The sequence below is a fragment of the Papaver somniferum genome, unplaced genomic scaffold (genome assembly GCF_003573695.1).
Source record: "Papaver somniferum cultivar HN1 unplaced genomic scaffold, ASM357369v1 unplaced-scaffold_57, whole genome shotgun sequence".
NCBI classification, from domain to species: domain Eukaryota; kingdom Viridiplantae; phylum Streptophyta; class Magnoliopsida; order Ranunculales; family Papaveraceae; genus Papaver; species Papaver somniferum.
Window position 1 is genome coordinate 5317054 of NW_020648415.1, and position 16627 is coordinate 5333680.

Below are 16627 nucleotides of genomic sequence, written 5' to 3' on the forward strand. Positions count from 1 at the left end.
GGCTACGAAAGCAATTCGAAGACCACTGCGAATTATATAAGATTGATGGCGTAGAGGTGGACGAGCACGAAGAGTGGATGGACGCACCTATCATCTTCGATACTGAAGATATCGAAGAAGATATGGAAGACCATAACGATCCCTTGGTCCTCACACTACCAGTGGACGAATGTAACCTCAAAAAGATCCTCATCGACGGGGGAAGCTCAGTGAACGTTCTATTCTACGACGTCTTCAAACGGATGAAGCTTCATGATGAACAGTTGATGACCTCTTATTACACCATCTACGGGTTCAACGGAGCGCCCACAAAGCCATTGGGAGACATCGTGTTGCAGGTGAACGCCGAGCCCATGAAAGTAGAAACACGATTCAGCGTGGTAGACTCCCCATCCCCCTATAACGCCATTATTGGATGAAAGTGGGTACATAAACTCAAGGGAGTGGCAGCAACTTACTACCAATATCTCAGGTTCCCTACACCCGAGGGAGTAATGGAAATCAAGGGAGATCGGGTCTCTGCAAAAGAGTGACATGCCAATCAGGATCGTATCAACAACAAACAGGAAGAACAGCGAAAAACCCGAAGGATAAAAAATAAAGAAGCTGCGAAAGAAAAGGCCATAGACATGTTCCTCAAGAAAACCGCAGGGAAGGGCTTGACAAAAGATGATAATGTCCTTAACACAGAGGCAAGTACTTCAGCATCCAACGAAGGACATACACATATCAAATAGCAATTAAATAACGTCTCAGTCCTTGGGGACCCGAAGCCGGTGTTCACACCAGTGGAGCCCGTAAAAGAAATCAACATAGGAACGGCAGAAAATCCGAAGATGGTCAAAGTAGGGACCATAATGGACGAAAAAAGAGAAGATTCCTTGACCAAATTACTTAAAGAATATGCAGATGTATTCGCCTGGAAGTTAGGAGACATGCCGGGGATTGATCCAAAAATAATCCAACACGAGCTGCGCATCAAACCAGGCACGCCACCTTTCAGGCAAAAAATAAGAAAAGTTGCACCAGAGTATTAAAAGGCAGTAGAAAAAGAACTCCGGAAACTACTAGAAGCAGACTTCATCAAGGAAGTCAAGTACCCTACATGGATCTCCAACATGGTCGTCGTTCCTAAGAAAAATGGAGGGGTTAGGATATGCATCGACTTTACTAACCTCAACAAGGCATGTCCAAAAGACAGCTATCCCCTACCGAGCATAAATCAACTGGTTGAAGCAGTGGAAGGGTACGAAGAGCTGTCATTCATGGATGGATATTCTGGTTACAACCAAGTAGCCCTGGAAGAAGAAGATCAACTACACACAACATTCTACACCCCGCATGGCCTTTATTGCTAAACCAGAATTCCCTTTGGACTTCGAAACGCATGGGAAACTTACCAAAGAATGGTCGATGTTATCTTCAGGCCATGGATTGGTAGTACCCTAGAAGTCTACGTTGATGACATGCTCGTCAAAAGTAGGCTGCGCAAAGATCACCACCAGGACCTGACAGATATTTTCGAAGCAATGAGGAAACATCACATGAAAGTAAATCCAGAAAAATGCACTTTCGGTGTCACCTCAGGGAAATTCCTCGGATATCTGGTAACAAAAAGGGGTATTGAGGTAGACCCCGCGAAGATTCAGGCCATAGTGGAAATGCCATCTCCGAAGAATTTAAAAGAAGTACAAAAGCTCAATGGGTCCTTAGCAGCCTTGGGCAGATTTATTGCCCGATCCTCGGACAAATGCAGATATTTTTTCAATATTCTCAAAAAAGGGAGTAAGTTTGAATGGACCGCAGAATGCGAATAAGCCTTCCAAAGAATCAAGGAACACCTGGCTTCAATTCCAATCCTGCAGAAGCCTGATCCTGATGAGGTTTTGGCATTGTACATAGCAGCGACAAAAGATGTAGTTAGCGCAGTGTTGGTCAAAACCAATACAAAGATAGAACAACCTATCTATTATGTCAGCAAGACCCTCAATTCTGTGGAAAGGAATTACACGAATCGAATAACTCATCATGGCATTAGTATGGGCTACTCAAAAGCTGAGAACCTATTTCCTAACTCACTTCATCCGCGTCCCATGCAAAGCACCACTGGAAGCAGTCCTCAAAAGCGCGGGAAAATTAGGTAGAATAGCCAAGTGGAACACCCACCTGGATCAATTCAACATCATTCATGAAATTCAACATTCCCAAAAATCCCAAGTTTTGGCGGATTTCTTAGCAGACCTCCTCCTGGACAACGATGAAGATATTAGGGGAATACCAGAAGCCGGCGAGGAAATCAAGGATCCAGTTGATGTCCTCGAACCCGCGAGTCAAAGACAATGGGAAGTCTTCGTTGATGGTTCCAAAAATAAGGAAGGGGCAGGAATAGGCATTGTCATCACCACCCCAACTGGAGAAAGGATCGTACAGGCACTCAGGTTAGAATTCAAAGAGCATACTAACAACATCGTCGAATACGAGGCAGTCGTACATGCCCTCCGCTTAATAATAGAGATGGGGGCAACTAATGTAAGACTGACAAGTGATTCACAGCTTGTCATACGGAAAATAGGGCTCGAATACAATGTGTAAGACGACACCCTCTCAGCTTACATGGCCTTGGTCCAAACATTGGCATCACAAATCCCGAACATCAAGTTCCGGCACTTATGCAGAAGGGATCTCAGGAACGCGGATACCCTAGCATATATATCATCCATGCTGAAGGACAAGAATATTGAAGCTATCAAAATAACAAGGGTATACGAGCCTTCGATTGCATCGCAATTTTCCTTTGCTACAAATCAAGATACAGTGGAAGAAAATATCGAAGATCAGGTGGGAGAAGACATCCGTAACGATTTTGACGAAGAAGATATCCTGTCAAGAGCAAATCAAGACGAAGATTTCAACAATGAAGATGACTGGAGAATGATGATCCATGCGTTTCTCAGGGATGGAACCTTACCCGCGGATCACAAACAAACCAGGAAAATACTCTCCAAAGTAGGAAGATATGATCTTTGGGATGGGATCCTGTACAAGAAATCTTTCCTCGGACCGTTACTACGTTGCTTATCCAGGAAAGAGGGGCATCGAATTTTAAACGACATCCATTATGGTGACGCAGGGAATCATAGCGGCATGAGATCACTAGCCGACAAAGAAAAAATGCAAGGATATTACTGGCCCACAATGATACAAGATGATGCAAGAATGTCCCGACGATGTGAAGAATGTCAGCGTTTCGCCAAAAAGATACACGCACCAGCAACAACGTTGAATTATGTGGATAGTCTGTGGCCATTTGCAAAATGGGGCATAGATATCGTTGGGCCTTTCATCGAAGGATTAGGGAAAAGACGATTTTTGATAGTAGCCACGAACTACTTCAGTAAATGGGTAGAAGCCAAAGCCTTAGCCAGGATCAGAGACGTGGACGTGTTTACTTTCATATTCCAAAACATTATTTGCAGGTTCGGCATACCAGCGGAAATCGTGTCCGATAATGGTAACAATTACAGGGGAAAAACATAGACATGCTCTTCGACACTTTAAAAATAAGAAAAAACAAGTCCACCCCCATATACCCTCAAAGCAACGGACAAGCGGAAGATACTAACAAGACCCTCGCCCTTATCCTCAAAAAGCAATTAGACGAACACAAGGGGCGATGGTGTGAACAACTACACAATGTATTATGGGCATACAGGACAACACGAAGATCTGCCACTGGGGAGTCCCCATTTCTCCTCACTTATGGAGCTGAAGCAGTCATCCCAACAGAGATCCTCATGCCAACCACAAAGACCGAAGCATGGGAAAAAAATCTCACAACAGACATGATGTTAGAGAGACTAGACGACCTGGAAGAAAAGAGGGAAGCATCATTGCAAAAGATGGAAAATTATCAACGGAGACTAGCGAGAGAGTACAACAAAAAGGTTAAGCTTCGAAATTTTGTAGAAGGGCAGTATGTGCTAAGAACAATCTCGTAATATCAACGAGAGAAGAAATGGGGAAAGTTAGCACCTACATGGGGAGGACCTTTTATAATACACGACATTGCGGGAAACAGTTCCTACTATCTTCGCAATCTGAAAGGCGAGGTCCTCCGGCACCCTTGGAATGCTAAATGTCTCAAACCGTACTACCCATAGGAACAGTGCAGCTTTGCATCTGCGTGAAGAATACCAGAAGAAGAAGGCAGCGTAACCGCTTTACATGTTTCTATCTCTGGACGAGGAGTAGCAGGCCTCAACCTATCAGTCAAACAAACTTTTTGGGAAATCTTCAAGCAAACGAAATGGTCAAAAGGCCCGTTGGGTGAACGCATGTACATTACATAATAAATTAACAATATTGGAGAAAGTAGTTAATCTACAATCTCTCAGGGCTCCCCTATCAGTGTCTATGAGTGTAAGACCAGGGGGAAGGCACCCAGCAGAAAGAGATACCCAACCAATTTTAAGGCAGCGGGTCGATGGAATGGGTGCATGTAAATATTTCAAATAAGCATTCCATATCCTAGAACGCTGCCTCGCCCCCCACCGTTTGGGAATCCTCTGGCCCAGGATTCGCCAGCGGGGTGACAAGTCTCAAGACGATCACGAAGGTATTTACCTTCGGTGTCGCACCCAAACACTCTCAACTTTTTACAAAGCAAGTTATTTCTAGTTTAACACTTCACAAAACTTAAAATAAAGATGAATTGAGAACGCAGGTATGCCAAAAGGATGATCCATTTCATAAAGAGTTGATTACAAGATTCAGCAAATAAGATAAAGCAGTAAACACATCAAAAAAATGATCCGAAATTATATAATCAACAAGGATCAACTTTCTATTACTAATAAAAGAAATCTACTTGGACGATACAGCTCCATCAACAGGGTTGTCTTTGCGAGATGAAGGTACACTACCACCTGAAAAAGGCCCATAAGAACCAGGCAAGGGCGCGGGAAGGGGACGACGTGGATAATTCTTGACAAGACCATGTTCGACTTTAAGATCAAGTTCAATCTTATCTAGGACTTTGTTAGTTTCTTCAGCCAACTGACATCGAGCTTTATAAGTGATAACAGCGGTCCGCTGGTTGGCCTGAGACAACAATGTAGATAGGCGTTCCGCCTCTTTGGAGGCAATCTCCGCTGCTTCCTCACGAGACGCGGCCAACCCTTTGAAATAATTGTCTTGTCCTTCCTGTTGCACTAAGTCAGATTGAGTTTTTTTAAGCTCATCATTTGTTGCGTGAAGCTGTCCCCCGAGTGCTGAAAACAAGAAATACCAAGGGGTTAAAACGAACAAATAACAGAATCACACTCGATAAAACGAGGTTATACCTTCGACATTAGACGAAGCCTCTTCATACTCATTAACAACTGCGTCCCGAGCCTCATCAAGAAAGCCATAGTCGTCGGATAGTTTTTTATAATCCGTTTGAAGGTTCGTAAGAGCAAATTGACTCGCGTCTAAGTCTACCTGCTTCATTGAATCCAAGTGACGAAGATGGTTGACTTCGTCATTCATCTCCCCCATCCTTTTATGGAGTCGATACACATTCACTTCAAGATCTCTTTCACATTCCACTTGGCGAGCAACATCATCTCGAGACGCTGCTAGGGATTTACTAAGAGCACCAACCTCATCCCTAGCATTATATCTTTCCTCGGAAAGACGCAGCATACTATCCCTAACCCTGGGGCCTAAGAAAGAACGAGCCTGTTGTAACTCTCCTTCCAAAAAGCGCATTATAGCCTCTAAGTCTGAAGCATGTCCTCGAGCATCACGCAGGTTGTCACGCGTCCATAGCAGCATACCATTAAACAGACAACGGTCATGATTGTACTTATTTTTCATATCAACCATCAGTGTTCGCTTTTCACGCCACTCAGCTGCTAAGGCGTTGTGCTCATCAGCACGAGCATTCCACTTTACGGCTTCGCTTTTCAACTTACCCACCAACTCTGCAATGTGGGATTTTTGTCGTTCCCTTTCTTTCCGAAGCAATATGAGCTCGGGAACTCCACCTACTGAAGATAGGGTGGGGAGACTGAGACAGAACACCAAAGTACAAATAGGGAATCACGAGGAGAAAAAGACCAATAAAAAATACAAACCTGTGAGGGACGATATATTTCTGCGAGCTTGCTCCAATTCGTTGCGGACTATAGCAAGTTCAGAACGGAGACTCTCCTCGGCATTACCCAGCCGCTCCTTTTCCTTCAGGCGACCCTTCAGTTCACTTATTTCCATCTCGGCCGCAGATAGTTCTTCTTTTCTATGACGAAGCTTAGCCTCCAACTTTAAAGACTTTGCTTTAAAGAATTGGTATAGAACATGGTTACAATGTTCGCTCCTCATCATCTATGTCACAAACGACAAACATTATTATACCCAAGGGATCGGATATCGCGAAGAACACAATGTTCGTACATCATGAGGGAATCAGTACAAGGATTTACCTCTAAGACACGCTGCTGGGGAAAACCGTATTGGTACCCATCAGCTATGGACATCATATCAGCAACAGAGGAGGGAGGGTCAACCACTAGGTTAGCTTCTGAAGCTCTCAGATTCTTCTCCCACATCTCAGCAACGCGGACTTCAGAAGACACTTGCATCATCTGACGAGTATAAGCGTCAGAATTTTTCTCACCGGGGACCACTGGGGCAGGGTTGGAGACGAACATCAGATTTTTCTTCTTAGGCCAAGCCAAAATGGCATCTTCGCCTTCAGGCATTAGAAAGTAAGGGAAATCCTCTGAAGGAGATTCAACCGTAGACTTCCCTTTGGCTGCTCTCCCCTCACTCGCGCAAGTTTCGACATCACCAGCCTCAGTATGACCACCGACGTTTTCATCCTTCCTACCGATGGCATCTTCTTTACCAATATCCCCAAGCACATCCCAATCATCATTTGGGGAAAGCAATGAGAAGTCTTCGGCAAGACCCATGGCAGCATTCACATCAAAGGATTCCCCCACGGAATATATCCTACCGAAAGAAAATTCAGGAGAAATAACGTGCAGAGTACCCACACCAACAATATTATCGCCAACAGGGGCAGATCCAGCCCCGCCAGTACCACCAACAGTAATATTACCCTCAGACTCACTGTCACCGCCCGCGGCAATTCCTTCTTCACCATCACCACCCGCGGCAATTTCTTCTTCACCATTACCACCTTCGTCATCAGGGTGAGAAGTGTCGGTATGCTCTTCTCCATCGGACATTTCGTCATCCTCAGCATACCCTTCGTTTACAGGACTCGTAACCTCCTCATAAGTCTCAGCCTCACCGGTAACCACAGTAGAAGATTGTTTGGTTCCGAGTTTCTTCTTCTTCGACACCTACAAACCAGTACACATCCCCACAAAGGCTCATTTTTTCCCTCACTTCAAAAATGAAAATTATTTCAAGCAAGGAAAAAGGGGCAAATAGAATAGAGAATATAAGAAGAAACCATACCTTGGCAGCAGCAACACTCTTCGTTGGATGGGTAGCACAAGAACCCTCCTCCCCATCTCCATCAACGACATCAAGAGCGTAAGGAAAATTCATGCCCGCGAAATTCGGACGCCAAGGACAGAAATCTCCATAACAAGCAGGAGGAGTTTCACGAGGCTTGCTGTTTTCAGAAGGACGCCAACCGCGCGGACCCGGAATCCAACCATAAGCCCAAGGACCAACTACCTCAATAACAGTAGCATTCCATTCATAATCATGGTCACGCTTAATCCTTTCACGAGCAGGAAAGAGTTTCCATTTAGCAGATCCCTCAGTACCAGGAACATACTTCAGCTTGGCATCACTCACCTCACTCAAAAGACGAATTTCACCACGGGGAGCAGCAATATTACGAAGACTAACACTCCACGGCTTACGGTTTCTACTGTTGACATAATCCCCAAAAGAACTGTTAAAATTCTGAGGAGTGTACCACTCTCTCTCAGCAGGATTTGGAACATAGCAGGTCATCATAGTCTCTCCCTTGCTTCGCAGGTAATATTCCTTCAGTGAACGAAGATAATTCCCAGATAGTTGTGACACGGAACGATTATGAGTATTCGTGGAAGAGCCTTCTCCACTAGCCAACACGTCATAATAAAAGGAGTCACCCGACTTATATAGGGGCAACATGAGACCCGCCTCAAAGGCTCCAACTGTAGTCAACAGATGAAACTCGTCAAACTGATACTTAGCAAGGAGCTCGTAAGTGATATCATCGTCAGGGGCATAGAAGCGAACCTCAAAAGCTTGAAGTTCATGTTTTTCCTTGAACATCTCAAGATCAATATGCTTGAAAGTGACTTTCTTCTTACCAACTGAAATGCTGCGTATCACGGGGATAATTTCTTCTTCGTCTGCGGAATCAGAAGTAGGACTCAATTTTGAAGCTTTCCTTTTAGAAGGAAGATTTTTAGACGGATCAGCTCTCGACATAGTACCCTTGGAGTACTTCCCTTTGAAAGAAACCGCGGGAGGAGGCGGCAAAGATTTTTGCGGAGGCACTGAAGGAGGAGCCATTGAACGAAGGGGCGGAACATCCAGTGTTTATATACGAGGATGAGGAGCCCGCGTACTCCTAGAGTCATCACGAGGAGGAGCCTGCGTACTCCTAGAATCTTCACGAGGACGAGAAGGGGCGCGGTTAACAGCATACCCAGATCCAGAAGGACCCTTCGGCACATCCCCTTTATTAATAGGCACAACCTTCGCACCGGAGGAAGATGAAACCCTACGACCCCGAGGATTCGATTGCGAAGACTTGTAAGGACCTTCCCCAAGTGGAGATCTGTCAGAATCTCGACGCGGAGGGGATCTTGGCGGACTAGACGACGGGGTTTGGTAAGGAGCCCGCGGACGATCAGACATATCTACAAGGAAACACAAAAACAGTTTAGAGAAAAATATGAGGAGATCACTAAAGATCAAAAAACCCATAATTGATGGTTCATCCAGATAAACATTAAAAACCCTAAGAACTAAAAATAACCAGAAATACTTCATCCAACTCCAGAGATAATACTTAGATACAGACTTACAGACTTTGTAGCAAAGAACAGGGGCAAGCATATATGCTTCGACATGTGTGTTCTTCATCACAAAGCCAACAATACAACAGCAGGAAACAAACAGGTAGATACATAGATAAATCAATGATGAACAACTAATGAAAAACCCCATACCTGTATAGAAGAGGACGACAAGCACCAACCACAGTCGAAGAAAGGAGGATCGGAGATATCAAAATCTAGTTGTCTGCGATACAGGGGAAACAACAATCGAGAGCGAAAGAGACCGAAGATTGAATGTTGTTATCTTCCTCACAAGAATGACGATAATAAATGACTAAAAAACAAGAATAGAAAACAAGAAGAGGATGAACACTGACAAGAAGAGGATGAACACTGAAGCTAGAGAAGACAATAACTGTTCCTCGTACCAAGGAGCAGTTATGGGGAAAGTTAATGCAAAGTGGGAAACGTGTAGGACGACCTTTCTTCTTCTAAATTGCAAAATACGCCCAAGTGAGAAGAAGAGGGACAAATTGTATGTACACCTTTCATCATCCGCCACGTGTACAGAAAGAGACACGTGGAAGGCATGCAAAACAAGATATCAAAACATGATAGCAAGCATCTCATCAGAAGATGTCACCGGTCAGCAGATCCGACGATCAGGGACAGAGGATCACAGAGGTATGATGGCCCATGAGAGCACCAGATAATACCCCTTGGTTGTTAATACACCCAATCCTGAGGAAGATCCCAGATGAACGACTGAGAGGAAGTTTGACTGACACATATGTGACCAGACAAAGAGGCACTTGCCTGACACGAGCAGACATCCATCTACCCGCATTAAATACCAAAGAGATATACATGTGTCAATCAACTCGTGGAAGAGGCGAGGATAACCCTTCGTATTCAAGCTCAGGCCGCAGCATATGCCGAAGACCTCTGCGTAATGGGCACAAAGTACAAGAGGATCCCAGATCAACGGTTGAGAGGAAGTTTGACTGACACAGATGTGACCAGACAAAGAGACACTTGTCTGACACGAGCAGATATCCATCTACCCGCATTAAATACCAAAGAGATATACACGTGTCAATCATCTCGTGGAAGAGGCGAGGATAATCCTTCGTATTCAAGCTCAGGCCGCAACATATGCTAAAGACCCCTGCGTAATGGGAACAAAGCACAAGAAGATAAGATTACAACGACACCTCAGAAGTAGGACCCACGTTCCAACCCTATAAATACCCCTCTCCACTAAGAGAGAAGGGGTCGACCAATCGAGAGCAATTATAGGAGAATATATGAGAGAGAAATAGGAAGAGTAAGTAATCTCCCTACTCCCGCAGACCTATGGATACTCTAAAGTCATTCGACTATCTTTGTAATCATTCAATACATAGTGAAACACCAGTCCCATGGATGTAGGCCTTGGTGCCGAACCACGTAAATCTTTGTCTTATTTACATTTCAGCACTTTACATTCATCGTTGAACTTCATGTGCTTTACATTTATACTTGATTCTCTGTTTATTCCTTCGTACGAACATTATTTATGATAATACTCGACTAGACAATGACAAGATCGAAGGCTTTGAGTCGATAAATCGATATAATCATCCCTTTTACGCTTACGACGCACAATTTTAGAATTAGAACGTGTGCGAATATTGTTTGTGAACACGTAGATGGCTTCGTGATTTATGTATTCACAAATAGTTTTCTGATTTTATATATTTTCTCTCTATTGCTGGTTGATTCAGAAGTCGAGAATTTTGCTTTCCAACAAAACAACAGGTATAAATGTTGAGGGATGATCCAACTCTTGCAGTATAGAACTATACACTTGTAGCAACAGTAATTGAGCGCTGCGACATTGCTGAGTTGAAAGCAGGTCAATGCCAAAAACAATGATGAATATTAAAGTACATATATACACGATGAATTCTGGATCCTGATTAGTCTTTTTTTACTAAACCATTTATTTGTAATTGTAGGATTTTTAAGTGTAGATAAAATCGTAAACATAATGGAAAATGAATTTGGAGTGACAAGATTTTTGTTTAAAAATATCAAGGTATACGAACTCAGAAGCAGGCTCTCTTCATTAAATGGTTAATAAAATCGCGCTCCCTTACATAATTTACAAATTTAAAACAACAACAGAAAAGAAAAGAAAAATTAAAAATATCCGACCTACCGGATTCGAACCAGTGACCTAAGGATTATCTGCTACAACTACAGTCCTCCGCTCTACCAACTGAGCTAAGGTCGGTTTTGTTCAATTCCCAAGAAACAAATATTAAGTACTTTTGAAGAACTCCCCTCCTTTGGCCAAAGGATCAAACACCATTTATTTATTTAACTTGTTGGAGGCGTGACTTTATTTAACTTTTGGGGCATGACACACATACTAGGGGGAATTGGATGGGGATGGGGGGTATGCGAAATGGCCGAGTTTTTTTTTGGTAATTCACCATATAGTGTACGGTTTCATATTTCACAAGTCCCATAAATTAGCTTAACGAAAATCAGATTTAAGCATATCAAGGTCGGCTCTCTCGCCTAATAATGCACAAGATGATCTTATAATGTATGGAATACATATGGTGTCTGGCAGAGAAAGAAAACGAGCAAAGTGGAGTGGCAAAATGTCTTCTAAACATAACATCTTAAAATGTAATGAAGCACAAAATTAGTTAAAAAGACCAAAATCAACAATTTTTGGGTGAAAAAGACATGTAAAATTTAATACTGTTTAAATGGACAAAAATGTGAAAATAGCCAGGATGCAAACAGTTTCATCCTACCTATTTTCAAATAATTTTTTTTATTTTTAATTTACATCAGGATGCATTCAGTTTCATCCTCGCTCTTTTTTAAGTTTAAGTCAGGATGAATCCAGTTTCATTCTTGCTATTTTTTTTATGTCCATTTCACCCATACTAATTTTTACTTGTCCATTAGAACCATGTTTTAAAAATATTTGGACGAATGACCCATTTTCCGGAAAACATATCGACAAACATTATTTGTGCCACATATTTTTACCATGGTTAAAGGATATTATATTTTTTATATGGGGAAGACAAATAACAGTTTATCTCAGTCATAGCGTATCCTCAAAAAAAAAGACTAAAAAACAGAAAAATTGGTCGCACTGTATATTCACTGAACCAGTACATACTCTTTGCCCGGTATCATATCGGCTGCCATTGGAGGTAAGTTATTTTCATCAAACTCTAGTCGCACTTTTGCATGATTTTCTGCCTCTCTTTGGAATGACTTAACTAATCGTTGAAGCTCTGATTGTCTTATCTGGACCTGTCCTCCGGTGATGGGTTTTCTCAAACCCAGGCAGAAATTTCCAAATGCAATCAGTATAATTCCTACCACGATAAGGAGCGCGGAAAAAAGACCGAACGCATATGGAGTGTTTTGAGCCCCTGGCATTCCTTCTACGTTGATTCCAAATAATCCTGTGATTATCGAAAGAACAAGACCACAACCTCCAAATACAGTCAAATTGTGAGTAATACGAAGGCTCCTATCCTGCATGAATATTAACACACTTGTACATTAGTCGGTATTACCCTTACCATTTCATTGTCCTAATCTTGTTTATATATATATATATATATATGTATTTTACCTGCAACCATGAACGCACAGTACTCTGCATGACATCTTGGATGGTAAAGAGTCGACCACGGACTGCTTCTTGTTCGCCAATCATATCCCTTGTTGTCTTGCGGATGCCTTCCAACAAGCTTCTTGCTGAACTGTCATTCAAGTGTTGTACAAGCTCAAATATGATTTCTTCTCTAGCATGAAGACAGCATTTAACCCTGATCACCTGTCTTGATAACTTTTTGATTTCTTGATTGAGAATTACGCTGAACAAATTCACATCCTCCTGGTTTCTTCTATACATACATGAGGATCATGTGGACCGTGGTAAATGAGGATTCACAATAATCAAATGTTTAATAAATACCAAATTACCTGTTCATAAACTTCAATTCAATTTCGTCAGCTGTGCCAAATATGTACTTACGGAACAACCTGAAATTTACCGCAAACAATGTAGTTACAGTGACCATTAGTGTCAGTTGTAGAAATTTCGCAGGTCAGGTCAGTTGATAAAATTTACCGCAAACAATGTAATTACAGTGACCATTAGTAATTACAGTGACCATTAGTGTCAGTTGTAGAAATTTCGCAGGTCAGGTCAGTTGATAAAATTTACCGCAAGTAAATCTATAAACCATAGAATTGGGCAAAGCAAGGATGAAAGCGTTTATTACCTATCATCCCAACGGGAAAGACGGCAAGCTAGTTGCGCTATAACTTCATGAATTGGGACCGCCAGCAGCAAGAAGCTCCTAAACCGCATAATCCATGTAGACTCATAAACAAATGCAGTTTGGAATAGCAATCAAGCAATGTTTGCTTATATAGAAGAAACAGACGAACCTGAACTTCTGTTATACCAAGCACATTAATGTGCGATGCAGGCCCTTTAACGTGCAATACGGATATTAGAAAATTTTGTGCCTTCCAGGATCGAAGTACAATGGGAATGTCATCCTCGTCAACAAAAGGATCACCAACTGATTGCCCTAACAGCTCAAACAGTATACCTCCTGCAACCCTAACTGGAACCTGAAAAAATAACAAAATGTATCGGTAACGAGAGACTGTGAATGGCAGAGCTAAAAGCCCAAAAGACAAGGATATACTAACCTCGTAAAAAAAGGTGTTTCATGCGATCACTAATCAGACGACTTTCATCTCTCAAGGCAAGACTAATGGCTGGATGTAACCACTGAGCATTGCTTAGCCATGAATCGGTGAATTTATGACCTGCAGTCACATGACACCACCATGTTGGCCCTGCTGCCCGTTCCCAGTATGGAGTTGCTACATCCTCAACGGTGAACTCATCTTCGTCGCTTATGGATTCGATAGTCTGCGACGACCTTTTTCCACCAACTTGAACTGTTTGCGCGAGTTCATATATTCTAGCCCAACCAATTGGTACCCAATGACTTCCTACAGATTTCTCTGTGCCGTCAGAATGATTTTTAATGGTATCATCTGAATGAAACTTTGCATCCGGCCCAACCTTTTCAAGAGAATCAAATTCTGGATGATCGATATGTGGGACATTCTGAGAGATAGAATCAGTAGTACCATTGGGCACTTGCTTCTCTGGATCCTTACCGTTGAAATGTTGATCGAAGTGGGTGTCAGAAGCAGGTTTCGAAACTATCGTCTTCCTTGGCTCTCGAACAAACTCAAAAGCACATATAAGCCCATCAGTCCAAAGTTCACTCCCTGGCATGCTCTCTAACTGTTTGCAAGGTTATCTTATTTCTTCATTTTACTGCTCACTGAATCTGAATAAACATCAAGAGCGGCAGTCATGGTCTTTTGAGTTTTCACAAGGGCTGATGAGTAGGATCTTTACGAGCTAAAATTACTAAGGCACAAAGTTGCAAGGAAAAAAAAGAAAAAAAAAGGAAAAGGGGTTGATAGTACAAGCAAATATAGTCCGATTGAATATAAAAGTAGAATCCAGAAACAAAAATTAAAAGCAGAAATATTTTGTTCCATAAAAAATTGATATTTTTACTTCTAAAAGTCTTTCTAAAATGTTTTATGAATATTTTTATTTCTAAAAAGTCTTTCCAAAACTCGTTTGAATATCAAAAGCAAAAATCAGAAGCATAAGTCGTTTAAAATTATATACTTAAATTGATTTCTTATTTTTCGATTTTTAGAAGTCAAAAACTGACTTCTTATTTTTGATTTCTGAATGTGCACTCAAAGATGCTTCTTGCTTTTTAATTTTTAAAAGTCCAAAAAGTTACGTCTAAATGAAAAAGAAAATTAAGTACCAAAACAAGTACAAAATAAGCCATGTACCAAGAAAAGTCAGAAACCTAAAAATGAAAAAGAAAATTAAGTAACCAACCAGTTTCTCATACACAGAGAAAGATCTTACAATTCAATGAACTAGGACTCAGATTCCAGTTAACAGGAAAAATCCTCACTAATATTTTATTTAATATTTTTTGAGAAGGAAGGTAAAAACAACAACTATGAACTGCTTATCAGGGAAAACTAATCAAATATCAGCTTCATTTCAATTAATTTCAAGTACCAGGGAATCATAAACAGTCTTACCAGTAGTTTTTGATTGATTTCCAACCTTTGCCGATTCCACACAGCTTTCAGTTATAGCAAATTAATTGTTGAATCAAACTCAAAATCGAGCATTCGTTTTCTGGATTAGCAGGGGAGATAAGAGTTCATATTCAACTGCCCGTTCGTTGCATTCGCAAAGAAACTCAATTATTGCACGAGTGTTTAGGTCAATCATTCATTTTGTGTTTGTTTATTTATCTATTTATTTTCTTTTGAAAAAGATAGGCAGTAAGTACTATAATCCTAACCTATCATTCTCAAATATTCCTGATCCACCTATCATATAATCCTAGCCTATCTATTTCTTATATTTTTGATTTTTTACAATTATACCTTTATGAATTATAACCAGTAAATTTAGAAATAATTTATCTCTCACATTATATCACAGATATTCGTAAATCTTATATCATTGAAAAGCATTTTAAAATACATACGTAACGAGTATAAACATGAATATCAAATTATACATATTTCTTATACTAATGATAATCAATCAAAATGGTAGTTTTAGAAATATCTTCTTATTTAATGAGATACGTCAACTATTAGTGGGTAAAACTGAACCCATAGATGTTGTTTGTACCTCCAAAAATGCCACACCAAAGGATATATTTTATGGTTCTGAAAAGCCTAAAAAACACACTTATGTTTTCAGTTCCAACATAACATTGTTTCCTAAACAGAAGCGAGTATTCTTTTCATAAAGAAATCTTCTAAAAACTTGTTTCTTTGAATAAGTCTCGGGTTCGTAGTTAAAAGAGAAAAATAATTGTGTCAGTTTAGTTATTTTTCATAGGCTTTCAAAAGAGGTAGTTTGTATGCTTTCTAAAAATGGGAAAAATATCGTTTTGTCCTTTTTAGGTGGTCCCATGTCTGTTTAGTTCTTTGGGATAACGTCTTTACTGTTTGGTCCATAATAATTTAAAAATATAAAACAGACAAAATTACCCTTCCGTGTTAATTTTTACTTATTTTCTTGTAGCAGTTCATTCGCAAAAATGAACTCCTGTTAATTTCTACTTATTTTTCAGAAAACATATAAACCATAGTTCATTCCAGAAATGAAGTCCATATAAAAACCTAAAAAAACCAGAGTTCATTCCAGAAATGAACTCCATATAAAAACCTAAAAAAACAGAGTTCATTCCAGAAATGAACTCCATATAAAAACCTAAAAAAACCAAAGTTCATTCCAAAAATGAACTCCATATAAAAACCTAAAAAAATAGAGTTCATTCCAGAAATGAACTCCATATAAAAACCTAAAAAAAACAGAGTTCATTCCAGAAATGAACTCCATATAAAAACCTAAAAAAACAGAGTTCATTCCAGAAATGAACTCCATATAAAAACCTAAAAAAAACAGAGTTCATTCCATAAATGAACTC

At 40.8% G+C, this 16627-nt stretch overlaps 1 non-coding gene and 1 pseudogene across 1 annotated transcript; both read right to left on the minus strand.

Moving 5' to 3' along the window:
- Nucleotides 1–11213: 11213 nt before the first annotated feature.
- TRNAY-GUA lies at nt 11214–11298 on the minus strand. Its single transcript is given in 2 exon segments — nt 11214–11249; nt 11262–11298. It is a non-coding gene; the product is annotated as a tRNA-Tyr (tRNA).
- A 777-nt stretch (nt 11299–12075) lies between these two features.
- Nucleotides 12076–15395, minus strand: LOC113343195 (annotated as a pseudogene).
- Between the last annotated feature and the right edge of the window lie 1232 nt (nt 15396–16627).